At 42.2% G+C, this 19,561-nt stretch overlaps 2 protein-coding genes across 2 annotated transcripts in view; one reads left to right on the top strand and one right to left on the bottom strand.

Annotated features, from left to right (window-relative positions):
• The window catches only part of C6H8orf74 (chromosome 6 C8orf74 homolog), a 2,015,860-nt gene that overhangs the window by 1,433,619 nt on the left and 562,680 nt on the right, over positions 1-19,561 (bottom strand). The window lies entirely within an intron of this gene.
• Positions 1-19,561, top strand: part of RP1L1 (RP1 like 1) — a 152,210-nt gene that overhangs the window by 1,004 nt on the left and 131,645 nt on the right. The gene's annotated exons all lie outside the window — the stretch shown is intronic.

Here is a 19,561-nt window from a genome sequence, read left to right as displayed (position 1 = left end):
CACTAGCAACCTCCAGATAGAGCAGTGTGTTTTGAGACTGATCTTGAAATCTGGTATAAAGAGTCTAACCCAGAGAACAAAGTAGTAGCGGCCGGTGCAGGTAAGTGTGGTGAGGCGGGGCACTGAGCAGGGGGATGTCCATAGAAGACGGAATAGGGCAGATTAAATAAATAAATAACTCCTATTCCGTTGTCTGTGAACATTTCCCCCCGCCCCCCACAGAGCCCAGATCCACGACCTTTGCCTCTAATGAATGCCGGATTATGCCGTGTATGCAGAAGCTCATAAACGTCAACAAATTGTGGTGTTGGTACAACAGTTACAATTGGTCCTACAAGTGCATAGGTTAAATCCAGAAGTACTATTTTTCTCTGGAGAGTAGGGGCATTGTACTAATGCATTTTCATATTCCGCTATTTGCACTGCCCTACTACACAATAAGGCTGTTTCCCGCAACGGCTGGTCAGTGCAAATGACATTTTTGCATGAGTCAGCAAATTTCTTTATGACAATAAGGCAAACTGCTTTGAGGCAAACCTTGTCAAAACTTTCCGATGAACGTCTTACATAATTCAGTCTTTGCCCCCTTCACTAGTATCCTTTCAATGGTGTCTGCCCCAGGGCATGCGTCTGCCTGTTTACAGCCAGATTGTTCTGTCTCTATTGTCCTTTAAGTTTCATATTCAACTACACATACCATCACCCACACCTGGCCGATGAGGAGCTATGTCACATGGAAAGAAAACATGTTCTATATTGCAGTCTCTCCAACTCCTCGGTAGGAAATCTCCTAGTAGTTGAGCAAAAAAAGTAGAATAAAAGGGCGCCAGTTCAATTCATAGGATTTATGTTTGCCATTGAGTTACAACATCATTTTCTCAATGGTCAGTTAATCCCACATCTAATTAATCCAAGCTGAGAGCACTGGCGTTAAAACCTCCCCTAAAAATGTTAGTATTACTTGTATTACTGCCTTTCACGTCATCTCTAGTTGCTTCCCTGTAGGTGATCTCAGCTGGCTTAAAAAGCCAAAGATCTTCTCATTAGGACTACATTCAGGCATTTTAGCATCATGATTTCAAATATTCTGTTGATTTCCTTCATTATCTCCTTCCAGTATCTACTCAACTTGGGACAATTCCACAATTGATGTAATAAGTTGCCCACTGCCCCACATACCCCCAGCATAAATCACCTTGGATTACATCCCATGTCCCCTTCTCTTGGGCGTTCTATACCAACAAGTCAAGATTTTATATTGGGTGTCCTGCAGTCATAAAAGACCATGCCATACCACAGAGTTTCTCCCACTTCTTGTTCGTACATTCTACAACGGGCTTCTACCACCTCTTATTTCCAGGAGTTTCATAATGTGGAATAAGTTCTGTGAGAAGTCAATAAATTGTGGTGATCAGGCCTCTATCGTGAGGACCATTCTTAAGCCATTTCTCAAAGTTTGTAAGGGGATTTAGAGGCCCCTATTTCATTGTGGGGTGGATACACTAGTATCTGAGCTAAGTGTAGGCAAATCTCTCATTCTCCAGATGACCAAACTTGTTTCAAACGTTCTCAAAGTATTTACTTTGCTCATTTGAGAAGACCAAGCCAGACATGAGGCATCTCTTTTTCTCCAAACTTGAAAGCTAATTCTCACCACAGATGGCTTAAAATCTGGGATGCATGAGATCAGCATAAATGGGGAGAGAAAGGGGGTGAAGCCTGGTCTCAGGTAAACTTTATCCCATACAGTCATTGTGACCCTAGTAAGGAGTATAAATCCCAGTGCCTTTGCATTTTGTGCAGGTAGGGTAGATGCCAGAAGGACGCCCCAGCTATGAGATGGTCTATAAATGACCATTGCTTAACAATTTCTTTTTTACCCTACTCCACTATAAATCTACGTTGGGAAACATACATGTAGGATGTGATGTGCAAGATTGCTAGACCACTGTGTACTATCAAGTGATATAAATCTCATTGGCAATGCATGGGGGTTGCTCTGCCATATGTAGGAGTTATCAAACTCTGCAATTGCTTGAGAATTGAAGGGGTAACTGAAGGGCAATTCCTTGGACCACAATCCTGCCTAGCCAGGATAATTGTTTCGTGTATCATTTCTGGAAGTCCTGTCATATATCTTTAAAGAGTTTAGAGTAATTCAATGGAGTGGTAGGATGCCTATCAGTGCTTCCAGATATTTTATGAAGGCAAAGATCCAGGGGATGGGTGTACCATGATGGAGATGTTTTGCTCATTGTGGTGGTGGGGTGGTTTGGGGCAGATGAAGCTCACCCAGCGATATTAATTCTAAATTGGAGACAGAGTGAAATACATGCAGCTCTTCCAGTACTGCAGGCACCGAGGTCAGGGGGTATCTTAAGGAGAAAATAATGTTGTCCGCAAACACAGTTAATTTGAAAGTATCTTTACCAATAGTTTTATTATTTTTTTACTTTTTTTCTTATAGTACTGCGTTATTTGACACAACAATTTGCACAATATACAAAGATATATTCGACTATAAAAATACATATGCTAAAAAGACATGCGAATCAAAAACAGAGGTCAAACGTCAGGCTGTTATTTCTGTTGCTTTTTTTTTCCAACACATTGGATTGATGTTCACCAGCTCCTCTCACTTTGCAGTCAGAGAACGAAAAGTAAAGAGAATTATGTGACATTCGAGCTGGGGTATATGAAGTGTGAAAGCAAATGAAAGTCTGTCGGATGTCATTTTAAACTAATGCAAAGCAAAATGTAAATACCTGTCAGCAGTTCTGTTGAGTGATGGAAAAAAAGATTTTAATAGGATCAGAGCAAATCAAGACACTTTGCTTGGTGCTGCACAAATAATAAATATTCACTGCACCCTGACTTCCACACATTATCATTTGTGCACAAACTTGTTTTATCTAATAAACTACATAGTTGTGCAAATGTATTGCCCATTTCGATGGGAAGTGTACTGTCTGCTAAAGCTATGTGGGTCTTGAAAGTGTATTGTACTAAAAAGTGGGACTTGGTTCTAAAATGTTTAGGAAGCACTGCGATACGGGCTTGGCAGTTCGGTCTGGACTGTTTCCATGAGGGACAGGGTCAAGACTGATTTGCATATGGCTGGGTCCAAACTGGGGTGTCAGAGTGGGCAAAAGAACGATGGATTTAACCCAGATCTCTTGACTGGGGGAGAATGTTTGAATCATTCAGCATTCCGTCCATCATTTGTTGCAGTTACACTAAAAAGGTACAGCATTTATAGCACAAAAGTCGTGATCTTCGGGAAGAGCGCCTCACTGTGGCAGTGCACCTAATGGCCAGCCTAACTAAGACCCACACACCCCCGCCAATGCAATGTTGATATGACTGCCCAAGTAAACACTGTCACAGCCTCCTGCTTCCGCACCCTGAAGATGTTGAGGAAAATCCTTAAATGTCTCCAGAGCGGCATCCCCAAAATCGTCACACACACCCTCATCACTAGCAAGCTGAACTATGGGACTCCCTCTACTCAGGGAATAGCAATCATCTCACCAGAGGACTGCAAATAATTCTGAACTCGGCTGTCAGAATCACTTTCAACCTCCCACGCAGCAGACACATCACAACACACCTCAAGGAGCTCCTGATACATAACCGTGTAAGTTCAAACTCCTCACTCACACCTTTAAAGCACTACACAACCCTGGCACATCCTACCTCAATGTTTGCATCTCATTTCACAAATCAGACACCTCCACTCGGCCTGACTCCTATTTACACACTTCTCACATATATGCAGAACCTGAGGTCGGGCATTCTCATACATCACCCCAAAGCCTTAAACTACCTATCACTATACATCAGAGCATCCTCCTCACTTCTTGAGTTTCATAAGATGCTGAAGACCTATACTCTCACCTGTTCAGCACTAGGGTACCCTCCCAGGTGATAGCACGCTGCAGACATAACAAAACATAACATATATATTATAACATAACATACAATATAACATAACCTAGAATTGTATTAATGACTGATAAGGGCCACATACAGGGCAACTATATGGGATGTATGCTGTTGGTGAATGCAGGGCCGGACTGGGAACCACAACCGGCCCTGGCAAAGTGCTCGGCCGGCCCCACCTCCCCACTGAGGGGCGGGGGGAGTGGGAGGGGGGGGGGTAGGTGCCACTGAGCTCTTTTCCTGGGCCGGTTTTCGGCCGATTTTGTTACAGGGCCAATTTTGCAAAAACGGCCCTATAACAAAAACGGCCCCCACCAGTGCAGCGCACTGGGGGATTGCCCGGTGCCCGCTAGGGCCAGTCCAGGCCAGTGTGAATGAGATGGTGTTTCAACAGTGGTGTACAATTGTTGTGCTAAACTACAGAGGTGAATGTTTATATTGTAGTTGGAGTGGGAAAGGATTTCTTTTGCAAAAGTGGGCTGCATGGTGTGGTTGACATGAATGATGGGAAGGGCTGTGGTGAAATTTAGGGCTGTAGTGGTGTTTTGTTTATTGAAGAGGAGAAAAATAGACTGCTAGTGGATCCAGAAGGGGAAGGTGTTGTACCTCTAAGTTGACAGGAATATGTTCACGTATTTTTGCAAAGTTGGCTTAGGTGTCCCTCAAAATGTGGACAATTTCCGATATAAGGTTAACCAGGAGTCTAGTGTTTGAATCCATACCATAATCATTTTTCATTCAAAACTCCAATTTCTTTTTACAAAACATACCATGCTAACCTTATAGACCAGGAATAATCAATCATGTTTCACCCATAGCATCTGTCCTGGCTTTGTATGGTGATTACCTCATTGTCTTAGTAACTTCAGCAACGGCAGTATACAAACATATTTGCGTTGCATGAACAGGACCGGGGTGACACTCGTAGGTGCTCCGTGGTTGGCCAGTCCGTGACCACCCTCAGAGCTAGGTAGAATGTTTTGAGGCAGGCATACATACTTTGGAGGACATACTGTTTTTGGAGACATTTGCTATGGGGTTTGTCAAGGCAGAGAATATGGAATATTCTCCTCTGCGTCGATCTTCATAAGGGAAAACGAAGGGGCATATTTACAAGCACCCAGCGCCACTGGAGTGTCACTTTTTTATTGCTTCGGTATCCCAGTGCCATTTTCCATATTTAAAAGGTGGCGTAAGCCACTTTGTGTGGGTTAACGCCACCTTGTAAATATGCCCTTTTCCGTTGCAGTCGTCTGCGGCAGAGGGGCATGCAATGGATGTTGCTGTGGGTGCTCTACTGCAACATGCATTGCTTTTTGATGCTGCCCCTGATTTGCAAGACTGAGGCAGCACCAAAAACTAACGCCATGGAATACCAGGCATTAGAATGGTTCTACAAGGAGCAATTGTTAATTTCTCCTCTTTTTTGGCTCTTTCTGCAGCACACATAGAAGGTGCAAATCGCCATTACTGATTGTTTATGTGCAGGAAGGTGTTCCTTCCTGTGCATAAACAATCATCCCTGCAGCGCAGGCACCCTTGCTATATGGTGGCAGGGTGCTTGTGCTTCTGCCAGGCTGTTTTTTATGTACCAGCACTAGGGGAAACACAGTGGTGCACCATATTCTTGTGAATACGGCGCATTCATGCGTTCTGAAAATGTTGGAATGCGGTGCTGCTTAATTCGGCACAGCTCCGCGCTCCAACATTTTCTTGTGAATATGCCCCTTAACGTCTCTGTGTATTTCAGACATGTTTGCATCTGAGAGATCACCATGCACTTTTGTTAGTCCAATTATTTGAGCATATGCTCCTTGCAGTGGGGAGATAGAATGAGTCACCTTTCGTAGTGATCTTTTCAACTCTGGCACTTCAATTTATAACTGACTCATCCATGCTTTAAGTTGGTAGGTGGTTTGCACTATCCATCTCTCAATTTACTGTGAGCAGATTCATCCACCTTGGTAAAATCACAGGTGTCAGTTTTTTAATCAGTGTTATAGCAAATCCCACCGATCCAGTCAATGGTTCTGCATCATCTCCTAAAGATAAATCCATTTTGAGCTGACTGTGTTACCTGTGTAAAGGTTCCCTCCTCCAAAGAAATTTGTATTTTCAACTCGCAGCTGCAGGCAAATATCAGAAAGTTATAAGTGTACAATTTAAGCAACACAAATTGCTGTCACGAGCATGCACACATCACTGGCTGATCCTGTGTTCAAACCCAAGCTTTTATCTATACCGAAGCCAGAAAGGCCTTCATCTCTCCAACATTAGAACCTATAGACTGTCCATAACCCCCATTGTTTCCCTTTTGGGCAACCACCAAAGGAACAGCCACAAGATGTGGCACCTATGGAAGGGTATACAACAATGAATGGACAAATGCTGTGGCATCATAGCAGTGCTACAGGAGTGGTGGGGTTGTGGGTTCGTGGTCTTGGAGGTCCTGAAAGCAAATCTTGGAGCACCATTAAAACTCTTGTGATCATTAACGATCTTGCAAAATCTGCAGAGAATGACAAGATCTCAGAAGATTCGGAAAGATATAAATATCACACCCATCCTCTAAACTCTGATTTGCAACGGATGACCTGGCTAGAAGCATGGCTACCCAGTTGGTCCTGCTGTATCCTTGCCCTATTCCATGTTGCTATGGTGGGCAAATCTCACAGCTGATGTCCCACAACAATCGTCGACTGGTGATCACTGGCAGAAAACAAAATAACACACAACATGAAGACTGGTGACATATCCTAATCCACACTAAAGGCAGTATGCAAAAGCATACCCAGTACCAGGTAACATGAACGTACACAAGCAAAGTAATAATGTCTAGTTGAGTAGGAGATCCAGTGACTTCCACTCAGTAAGAAACCGCATATGAGCAAGACTTAGCTAAGCCAGGAAAGAAGTATTCAGGAATTCAGTTATATATTCTCAACGTATACTCATAATTGATCCAGCAGACCTCCCGGTATCTAAAAGCTTTAGTAAAGGTGTCATGCAGGATCCTCCACTGGTTGTGTGGACCTCTAGTTGTCGACTGAAAGCATATGAAAGGAGCTGGCATTGGCAATACATTTCAATAACAGTGAAACCAAATTGGCTCCTCAAAAATGACAAACCATGAAGGTTTAATTAGCAAATTAGGCAAGTTACAAATCAATCAATCAGTAAGTCAATGTATCTAACAACATGTATATCTACTCAATTGTTCAATCTGAATTTCTATATTATAAGGTAAAAGATGCAAAATATGATAACATAGAGCGCGCAGAATACAAAATAAATTGGTTCCATAAAGTAGTTTCGCTGTTCTAAATTAGGCAAAGTGGCAAGGGGAAATTCTGAGAGGAAAGTGGAAGCATCAAAAGAACCAAATTAAGGATCTGGGGAAAGACATGGGTGTTCAAACATGAAGCTCAACACCCTGGGCAGGGAGAATCAATGGAGTTCGAGAAAGTTCTTCTCTCAGCTAAATCAGAACAAGATCTGCTACGGAATTGGAGAGAGCGAACGAGTCCGAGACAAAGCCTGTTACATTACAGGCTTCCGGACGTATCAAGGTCCGAAGGGCCCGACTTGGATTATTCTTGGATTGTGCGATACTTTTCACAGCCCCGACTATATAAATTGGACTTATCACATCGACATTGAATACACATTGCTGCTCCATTATGGGAAAGTGAATACTTGTAGAAGGTTTATCATCAATATATCGAATTAAATGTGCCAGCTATAACCACAATCCTTGATATGAAACTCTATTTTGAGCCTTGAAAAAGCCCTGCGAGAGAAACGCGCGTCGGCTGCTGCTGTCTCTACATTTATGCCTTTGAAATAATATACACAAGACCTGATTTGGAAATGTGACTGGTGTACTTTTTGAAGTTTGATTCTCAGGAGACTGGAACAATGACTTTTTGGAAACTATTCTCTTTACAATCCTCTAACATGTGTAATATGCTTTGATTGGATCATAGAAATAATGATTGGGTGTGCTTGGGTGTAGTGTACATAACACAATTAATACACAGTGGAAGGTTCTGAAAGCTTCATCCCACCCAAACCCCTCTGGACGATCCATTACTGGGAAATATGTCCCAATTCACCTGCAATCCTGAGGTCTCGCCATAGACTTTCACAATCTGTGAGATTCTAGGTAAATATACTACAGGGTGCTTGACATATAACAGGAGGTCGTCTGGGTACAGGGAGACACTGGCCTCCTGATTACCTCCTCAGCAGTAACCACTCAAGAGTGTCCAACGGGATAGTGGGTCAATTACTACAGCAAACAGGAGGTGGAGGAGCTGACGCCTTTGACTGGCGGTGTGCTGTATTTCAAAGGATGGGATAAAAACCCATTGACCCTAACCCTTGCACATGGCCTTGCCTAAAACATCTGTACTTATTCATGAAAATAAGGGCCGAAAGCCATTCTCCGCAGCACCTGGTGTAAGAAAGGCCAATACACTCTATCAAAGTCAAATTATATGAAGGGTGTGTCTCCTTTTAGTTTGGATGCTCGAACCAGTGCAACATTCACCCTACGGAGACAATGGTGTGTGCCAGGGGCTAGCATGAAGCCATTCTGGTCTCCATGGATGAGCGAACGCATGACCTTAGATACTCTATTCAACAGAACCTCGGCCAGGATCTTCACCTCGGTCTTTATAAGTGAGAAAAGGCAATAAGAGCTACAGTCCTGCAAGGCCTACCCTCTTTCAATATCATTGCTATGGTAGTACCCCATAAGTCCTGGAAAAGTGAGCCTGCCTGACCAGCCTCCTCATAGATACTGAGTAGGTGTGGTAGGAGAAGAGAGGTGAATTTCTTTAAAAACTCCATAGGGTAACTGTTCGAGCTGGGTGGTTTTCCTAAGTGCATTTCAGATATCCCCTGGTGAGTCTTCTATTGGGTGATGCAAAGCTCCAGCTCTGAATGGCCTGCTGCTAATAGCAGGAAGTAGCAGATTGTTCAGTATCACGCAGCCTAGCTCTGCCCACATGTAAGACTACTGGTGTACAGATTCCTGAAGTAATCTGCAAAGGCCATCACAATCTCTGAATGTTAGAGACCAAACCCTCTGGCTATGTTCTTAAGGATGGGTCCATCTGTTTCTCTAACTTGTGGTTCACCAGCCAGTGTAGCATTTTCCACACTTTGGCCCCTCATTCACATATTATGTGCTTTCTATGGGAAGAGTTCAGTAGGGCATGCCTTAGCATGGATTTGACTTGCTTGAGCTGTCTGAGGACTTCCTCTGTAGGGGAGGCAGCGAAATGCGAATCAAGGTTGCAGATTTCATTCTCCAGGAAAGTCACCACCTGACGCCTGTCTCTTTAGCTCGAATGTCTGATATGACTCTACATCAGATCACCACCTTCAAGGCTTCCCATAAAGTTAGAGCAAAGGAAACTGAGGGTAGATTGAGCTTATAGTATTCTACTGTGGCCTCCTTGAGTAGATCCACAAAGGGTCATCTTGGAGCTAACAGGCATTCAGTCTCCAGAAACTCTGATTCCTCTGTCCGTTCTGCAGACCACCATCTCCACTGGGGAGTTGTCTGACAGTCACTTTGACGAATGTGGGCCTGCACTATCTCCGTGGCATCTACTACCATGATGAATATATAATCAGTTTGCGCTGTGGAACAGTGCTGCACAGATTAATAAGTATACAGTATAAGTATATATTTAGGCCTGCCTAAATTCTGTTCTGCCAGACGTACCATCCATGACCTTCATTGGCTGCCCGTCGGACAGAGGATAAAGTTCAAAGCCCTGTGCCTGGTTTTTAAGATCTTAAAGGCCTCATCCCCCCCAATCCTTGCACAGGCAATCTCCTACTATATTCCTTCCAGAGTTCTACGCTCGACGGGTCAATTTCTGGCATGTGTCCCTCACTTCAGGAAGACCAGAGTTGGTGGTCGCTCCTTTGGTGTCCTGGCAGCGAGTGTTTGGAACACTCTACCCGTTGACACTCGTGCCCTACCGGATCTGCTGTCTTTTAGAAGAGCTATCAAGACCTTTTTGTTTCCACTTCTTTAAATCTGTTCCCTTGTTCTATCTGGTTTTTCCATCTGGTTGTGTTATTGCCCAATATAGCGCCGGGACGCCACTTTGCTGTGGCAGCTGAGCGCTTTACAAAATTTATAACATAACATAACTGTGTCATCGTATTGTTGTATCTGCACCAGGTGTCTATCAGACCTAGCACGGACACCCACTTGAGGAGAGCTCTTGATCTAGTGGTGGAGGCTGTGCTAATCACATCTACCTTAGTGTCCATCACTGAGTTAAAGTGGCCCCTATCCCCGTGAAGCCCTGAGGGGTGTCAGTGACCATCTCAGTGACCTGGGTCAAGTAATCTTCAACCAGACCGGTGGGGCATAGACACTAACCAACATCCATTCCTGTCCCTCTAATGTCCCAGATATCAACATGAACCCTCACCATGTCCATGAGGGGAAGGCATTCCGTAGAATGATAACCACACTCCTGGAACTGGTGGTGAACCCACATGGAAAACACTTGGGTAGCTGTATCATTCTAGGTACCCCCATCTGGTACTCATGAGGTGTGTCTCATGGAGGAGGACAAAATCAGGCTTGTCTGTCGGCTAACATATTACATCACTGCTCCTTTCTTGATTTCATTATTTAGACCTCTAACATTCCAGGAGATTATCCAACACTGCCACAGGTGGTAGGACTATCTAGGGGAGTCCATAATCGTGATGAATAATGATCTGTCATCATGAGGGGATCTGAGATCCCTTCATCATCGCATTTGTTGGGAACTTCAGATCCCATTTCCACAGAGCTCAGTTCTCCCCCATCTCTCTCTCCACCAGGGATGGGCTGCTGAATAGTGCTACCTTGAGCCTGGGGTTCAGCAGAGTTTTCACCATCCAGGGCTCTTGCTTTGTTCACATCTGGTCCAGCGACAGGTTTGGGACAGGTGCTGCTCCACTGAAGTGCCTTCTGCAGGTCTTTCCCCTACTCAAATGTGCCTAAATGACATCTTCCCATTGGCTGCCATGTTGCTCCGTCACAGCTCAGCGCTTTAGTGGCCAGTTTTCATGCCTCTGTGGCCCTCCAGCGCTGCCCACTCTCCTGACTTGATAGCAGCGATGTGGAAGTGTCCAGAGGGCATTAAGCATCAGGATGGTTACGGATGGTGAAAAAGTGGCAGAGACACCAGATTATACTTGTGCCATGTTTGCTTCCAGGCCTCACCTCCATGTCATATTTATTTAATTGAAATGTACATTTACGTCAAGGTCATTGATTGTTCTTGTGCTTTGTGTCTTTGCAACACATGGAGAGAATTCAATGTTGGAATAGAATTATCAACTTCTATTTCAGTACACTCTATAAATGTGTCATCAATACTTGACAGACAAGAGATTGTGCATTATAAATTGCTTTACCCTTTAAATTTAGATCTGTACTTGCATATGTCTGCATTATTGGACACGTTGGGACTCAAAAGAGTTCTAGATATTTGAACCCATTGTAACTAAATTAATACTATGTGGAAATGTTGAAATAGAAAACCTTATTCACAATAAGGTTCCCCCACTTCAGATCATCTCCAAGTGACCACACCCACCAAAGCAGTGACTTCTGCGACCAAAGACAAGTAAGTATTGTACTACTCTGTGGATGAATGTGTGAGCCCCATATCATTTATATCTGTACAGCACTATACAGCTTACAGTACCTCTTCAGATTTCCAGACGAGTTTTAAAATGCCTCTTTTACTGATATATTATAGCTTTTATTTATGTTTGTTTTATGGGACTATATAGTTGGTTGGGCTGGATCACGAGAAAATTGAGATCCTATATGTCAAGCCTATCCGCTGTTATTGTACATAGTATTCTGAACTCTTTCATCCTATTCCATTTTAAATTAAGTGTTCTATCTCCCAAGAGCACTGCTTATGATACAGTACAGTAACAAGAAAAATAATATTCAATGACTGAAAAAAATATGGGTGTTCTGGTATATGGCTGTCAAGTTCTGACAATTTCCTTTCCTCTTTTGACAGTCACTTGTTCAAGCTAATAGATATACTACTGCACAAGAATGATGAATGAACAGTGACATATGTCCAGTCTCTGCTTTTCTCAATGTACTGGATTTAGGTCAGCAAGGATGAGAATTATCCTACCGAGTACCTTCATGGATGGAAGTAGCACACCACCATGTAAGAACATGGATTACAAAACAGAATAGAACTAGTGTTATTATACTTTTACACTCATTAATAATCCACTATTTCTGCAAATAAAAATGAACTGCGTGGTAGAGAAACTAGGAAAACGCGTACTGTTTTATCTAAGAGAAAAATGGTTACTGATAGTTAAAGCCATATCAGTTGTATAGGCAAAGGTGTGTGACTAATGAAAGCATGATCACATTCCTTAAGTCAGAGTGTATATCGATAGAACTAGTGATAAAATCAATACAAATTCGCAACCCGAATTCATGATAACAATAAACAGCTAATTAATCAATAACTCGTCTTCTCAAATGCTACAATAATTATGTCATCTCCTGTAACAAAACTAGTTGGTGGATTTTGGTAAAGATTTTCAAGTAGCAGTGCAAATCTATCATTTATATTCTCCCTACAAACAGAATATACATTTTCAACCCATGATGGATTATAAAGTTGTATGACACTATATTGAGAATACAATATCGACATAGAGAAATATCGCCAAAAATATCCATAATATAAATATTACGACCCTATACTTGAAAAGTAAGCACAAAAATGTTAATGACAAAATTCTCACGGAAAAAATATTTAAACATCATAAACAGAAAAGATATCATGAATATTGGCTAACTATAAAAACAAAGGAACCATAACAACAATCACGAAAAACAAAATATCGAACACCGGAAAATTGACATAATTCTAAATAAAAGACACACTGTTACATTAAAGTTACACACACACACACACACATATGAAAATATGTAGATTAATACATACATTAAATAAATAAGGATACATAAAGAAAACACTGATTGGCGTTTAGCATAAATGGTGCAAAACAACATTCTAACTAATCTTCAACCAACCAATCAAATTAAATTAAAATTAAAAACCGTTAACAAATAGAAACAGTTTTGCATTTAAGAAACATTATAAAACATTCACAAAACTGCACACGAAATGCGTCTTTAAAAGAATTACAGTATGATGATGTCATTCTGCTGGACTGCAAAAAAAGAAGGCTGCAACACTTCTACAAACTACTAAATAATGCAGACAAAGTAAGTTTGACAATCAGTGTAAGCTGACAAAATATTAAACAACTAAAACTATGGTGAGATGAAAAATTAAAACTATATTTCCCCAACACAAGTGCTCTACAAGAAGAAGAAAGGCTCAAAGGAAAATAAAATAAAAGACACAGACAGTGAATTACTAAGAACTTAAAAAAAACACCTCAAAAGTAAGTATAGTAACCAAAACACAACACTAAAATTAAAACTAAACTAAAGCTTTAACATACTAACAAAGTAAAATAAACCAAACAAACTCTAACTAAAAATAACGGTGCTAAAAACAACATCAAGCCGACCTACAAAATTCTACAACTAAAATGAAGTAAAACAATATAAAAGAATGCAGTTAAATTGTCAACCCGCAATGTAAACATGTTAAAATGAACATAACATCACCTAGTGTTTTTAAATAAAAGGAATGTATATTTCTATACTTTTAAATCCACATATAAAATGGCAGAAACAGCAAAATATCTCAAATCCAAAAAATGGAGGCTGCTATTAAATTATAGAAGAAATACCTAAAAAGTATGAGCAACACCACCAGTGAGAAAACACACTGCAAATGCTCCAAATATTATTTAAATGCATGCTACAGTAGGGCTACCACTAAAAATGAAATCATTTTTTTTTTATCTGGAGGCCTTAAATCTACGGCTATGCAACCAGGGCCCTACTCACATGGCAAGACATCTTCTCGATCCAATTCTGTCTAACCTCTGCTATGACTGTAGTATCCCCGCTCTTCGGTTAGATTGGTACGATCATTTTGCAACCCCATTTAATCTGCCGGATTTTGTCGCCGAGGACAATGGCCTCCTCAACTAGCTTAGGCAGTCTCAGACTCTGGGATAAGCTGAACATTGATTCTTTTAACACTCTTCTGTCAACTAACATACCTGATATTAATTTACCCTTGCTTTCATTAAACACTGCTGTTTCGGACTGGTTAAAGACATCTGTCTGCCCCCGTGCCTAAACGCAGTTGCACGCATTATCCCCCTGCCCCGTGGTTTACCAACGATCTTAAAATCACCAAGTCCATGTGCAAAGCCTTAGAAAGAAGTTGGAGGAGATCGTACTCCCCTACTCGTTAAGGTGATTACAAAGCTGCCCTTAAAAGTTACCATGCAGCGTGTAAAGCAGCAAGAACTTCCTATGTTGCAAACACAATCACTCAGGCATCGAATCGCCCTCAGGCCCTATTTTCTGTAGTGAAGAAGCTGGCTGGCTCTGACGCCATCCCCCTCCCCTGTCCTTGATGAGATTCAATGCAATAACATTGCCGACTTTTTCATACAGAAGGTTGAACTTATTTATGGGTTACTTTCTCTCCTTCCTCCTTGTGTAGTGTGGTTTCCTTGCCCCACCCCACGTGCTACAGTATCTATAATCAGAGAGCCAAGCTCCACTCTTGGCTCCCATTTGATGAGAAGTCCTTCCATGACTGCTTAAGTAGTGTCAAGTCTGGCTCTCCACTTGACCCACTGCCCATTAACATTCTACGTCAGCTTTCTTTAACACCTAAAGGCGTTCTTATAGAACTTCTTAACGCTTCTCTGTGGGAGGCCCTGGTCCCCCCTGAGTGGAAGCGGGCCATGGTCGTTCCTTTATTGAAAAAGGCTGGAGCGGATCCCTCCGTACTGTCTAATTTTAGGCCCATATCCCTGCTTTCCGCCTCCTCTAAGGTCCTAGAAAAGCACCTTAACACCCAATTGACACATTATGTTGAAAAAGTTGGTTTTCTTCATCATTCCCAATCTGGGTTCAGAGCCACATTTTCAACAGAGACTGCTTTGCTTGGGGTCACTGAGAAGTTTCGTCAACATCTGGACCAAGGGGAAACTGCGGCACTCCTTTTATTATATCTGAGTGCCGCATTTGACACGGTGTCACATAACATCTTGCTTAACTTCCTTACCAAACTCGCCCCATTCCTGGCTTGCTTCATTCCCCTGTGGTCGTACTACTTTTCAGGTCTTTTCCGCTAAGGCTTCATCCAAGATCTGTGTATCAGCACACGGAGTCCCACAGGGGTCTATCCTGAGCCCTTTGCCCTTCAACATTTATGTTAGACCCCTGGCAAACATCGTGGAGGACGCGGGTCTATCCCTCTATTCGTATGCTGGCGATATGCAGATTATTTTTTCATTATCCACCACTAAGGACGTCACAACATCTGCCCTTCAGTGTGGTTTACGGCAATTGACAGAGGGGATGCGCCTCAACTTTCTGAAGTTGAATGGGGACAAGACTGAGGTTGTCATCCTGGGCAAGCCCAAGGACCTATGGGGCACTCACCACTGGCCTCAGGAAATGGGCCCCCTTCCCCGACCGGTCACTCATGTCCGTAATTTGGGCTTTATTATCGATGAAAACCTCTCCATGAGACAACAGGTGGTGAATGTTGCTGCCATCTGTTCTACGATCTTGAGATGGCTCCGCAAGATCATCTGGATGCTCCCTGTCTCAACCCAACGAACGGTAGTCCAGGCACCCATCACCTCCCGCCTCAACTACGGCAACGTTCTCTACCTTGGTGGGTGTCAGACGGTCTTGAGAAAGCTACAGGTAGTACAGAACTCTGCAGCACGCCTTCTTTGCCAAGTCCCCAGACAGGCTTCCATCTCGCCTTTCCTACGCGATCTTCACTGGCTTCGCATTGATCAAAGAATCAAATTCAAAACTCTTTGTCATATGTTTAAAATCAAACAAGGCATCGCACCATTGTATCTTCAAGAGCTCATCCATCCTTATATTCCATCTCATCTCCTGCGTTCCACAGCTCATAGGGACTTTGTGATCCCTAGATTCATACTTGTAAGAATGGGTGGCCGTTCCTTTTCCTTCCTTGGTCCTAAGATCTGGAACTCCCTTCCTGTTTCTCTGAAAAACGACTCTTCGTATCTTAGCTTCCGAAGAAACCTTACGACTTGGCTCTTTTTGCAGTAAATGCTCCCCTGTTCACTCTCCCTCTAGCGATTTGCTAGGCGCCGGGAAACTCTTTTTGGGTAGCTGCGCGCATTACAAATTTAATTTAATAATAATAATAATTGAAAATATTTGGAAACATAACCATCTTCCTTAAATTACTGAAATAGAAGTCAGGAATATTTACAGGACCTAAAAGAGGCCAAAACCATACAGGAGCCAACAGTAAAATACTTAAATATACTTAAATACATAAATATATTATAGTAAACGTTCCTGAACAAGCAGCAAGCCGACTCCCTGGCATACCAGCCCTAAAAAGAATAATTGCCAGAATATGTACAACAGGTAGGGAAAGACCAGTAGGGCCCAAAAAATAAGAAGATATAGACATGCCCAACACGTAATAACCACACATCAAAATAAACAGTTTTACTATATGATAATAACACAAATAATCACTTATGCCAAATACCAATTTACTAACCTTTTTTGAACATTCTTTTATTGATTCCCACCCCCCAAATAACAAGCACAGTCACAAAGTGGTACCCCTTAATGTTCTGATAGGGCAAACACAGGTGTCACTGAATAAAAACCTGTTTGTCAAATTTTCAATCGTCAACAGAGAGAAAGACTTTCAAAAAGGTTACAGTTACACAACATTTCATTGTGAATAATGCCACTCTTGCCCCAAATCATATTTGTTTTTTAGGGCACCCTCGAACCCTGTAAACCAATTCCTCTGTTACAGTGTAGTAATTCACCCCTCTAAGGCATTCCTCCTCTGGGGTGCAGTTGGTGTGTGTTAATACTTTGAGATGTCTGTCTTGGCTAGTATTAAGCCCAGAACCATAAGTAGTATTTCGCAGTGTGAACCACCCCACTCATCTAACCTTGGGGTTCATATATTTCTCCCTTCCCATCTCCACTCAAAATTAGATTAATTCACCTACGTGAAAGCAGGAGGCCCTGTGATCATTACATCTAGAACACAGAAGGTTCGGAAGTTTACCCATCTTCCATAATAGTTCTATAATACAATCTATGAAAATATTTAAACAGCATCAACCAAATACGAGTAGAAATTGGCGGCATTCTTGATGCTAATTTTGCTTCAACCCAGTCATTGTTTCTATCGGGTCTACATCCTCCTCCCTTTTTTTTCAAAGAAGGTAACAGGTCTGGGGAATTACCAACAATTTGCTAACCTTAACTCAAGGCGTTTTAGCCATGCCGTCTACAAATCAGTCAAATATATACAATTCATGGTCATTATCAAAATACGAACATCCCATTAGTGTGTGCACGTTTACCTAATAAACGATGCACAACTTACAATGAAATGCTAACACATAAACAACAAATGAACAACTATAACCCACCAAAACCATCATAGATTTTGAACAGGCATAGATTTAGACCATATTAAAAATCTACCCACACATTACAATTCAAAGTGCAATTCAGGAATGCTACTATTACTTTAAACAGAGCATATGGTGGTACCTACAAAACCCACCCTGATCATAGAATATGGAACTAACCTAGAATTTGTACTCTAAATATAAAAGCTAATATCTTTAGCATACAACTCTGTAACAGTAGTCGCTAACTGGATTATTTTGCGGATACCTGGGTTGGCCACTTGCATCAATCAGGCCACAGACATCAACCTAAGTACCATATTCCATGCTGTAATGTGTATGACAGCACCAGAGCCCAAGAAGCAAATACAAATAAAGCAGTGAAAGCGTTGCACAGTTCCTTCCAGGGAACCTTTGGAAAAAGCCACTCTACACTCCACCAATTCTTAGAAATACTTATAACAGCACAACGATACCAGGAGCTAACAAAGGAACAATCCCCAACCCAACTCAAATCATACATTTTCAAACAAGTGCATGAACTCCTAGCATTGAAAGTAACTCTCTTTACTAACAACTTGGACCTCTCATACCTAGACAATAACTACACCATTTAACCTCACTAAATCACAAACACTCCTAGTTTAATAATATTTATTACTAAATATTAATAAAGCAGCATCGACAAGCACACACTTTTCCAATACGTATAAAAATATGCTAACACCATAAAAATCATATGTATGGACAACAAATAATGAATTATAAGAGCACAAAATAAACATGTTATGTTATAGTAGTTCATAAAATGCACAGGTACTCAAAAGACTGTTCGGGCACTAGCCCACAGTGATAAGAAGCAGAAATAGGGAGATAGGTTAATTAAAGAGGAAGGTCTTTAATCTCTTCCTGAAGACCTTTGGCTCCTGAAGGCGGCAGTAAGTCAAGTGGAAGTTGGTTCCAGGCCACCGCTGCCATATACAAAAGGGAGCTGCCACCTGTTCTTTTTTGCCGGAACCTTGGAGTACAAGCCAATAGCAATGTAGAAGAGCGAAAACGCTTTCTCAGATACACCAGGCCGAGCCCATGGAGGGCAACATGTGCCATTACCGGGGACTTGAATTTCACCCTTTCCTTTACCGGTAACCAGTGCAGGTTACGAAGGTGCTGCCTGACCTTCTTAGGGAGGCTGAGAAGAATTCTAGCCGCAGCATTTTGAACTACCTGAAGCTTGTTCAGTAGAAAGCCGGCCAAACCAACATACAGTGCATTGGCATAGTCGATGCGCGAGTTGATAAGCACTCGAGTAACCGTTTCCCTTGTGGAAGAAAGCAGGAGTAATGGCAGAAATTGTTTTAGTGCTTTAAAGATGCCAAAGCACATTCAAGTCAACTTGTTAATCTGAGGGCAAAAGCTCAGCTTTTCATCGAACCAGATCCCTAAGTACTTTACAGGTTGACCCCGTGGGGTAGGCCGAGGAGGCTCATCTGGCCAAAAAGAGTGTCAGAACTGAGAAAGGAAGTAACCAAAGAATAGAATCTCGGTTTTATCCTCATTACTTTTCAGCTGAGCCAAGTGAAATACTGGTGTCAGGCATGTTTTAACATTGGGAAGTGGCGACTCATTTTTATTCCAAGTGAAAAGGAGCTGAGTGTCATCAGCATATGTGATGACTTTAGCACCCAAGTCCTCCGCCATCTGAATGAGGGGAGACACATAGATGTTGAACAACAGAGGGTACAAGACCGAACCTTGCGGAACCCCGGTCAACAGATTCTGGGGGTTGGCGGTGAAAGGAGGGATCAAGACTTGCTGAGTTCTGCCCTCAAAGAAGGATTTCAACCACTTCCATGCAGACCCTATTAGGCCAATATCTTGAAGACGGGTCTGGAGCAGGGCATGCTGCACCATATTAATCGTTGCTGACAGGTCCAGGAGGACACACTGCATCTAAAGTTTCCTGGATGCCCTCAGAAATTTCCACCAAAGCAGATTCGGTGCT

This window comes from Lissotriton helveticus, chromosome 6 (genome assembly GCF_964261635.1).
Source record: "Lissotriton helveticus chromosome 6, aLisHel1.1, whole genome shotgun sequence".
In the NCBI taxonomy this organism is placed as follows: Eukaryota; Metazoa; Chordata; class Amphibia; order Caudata; family Salamandridae; genus Lissotriton; species Lissotriton helveticus.
This window is presented reverse-complemented; position numbering and strand designations above follow the sequence as displayed.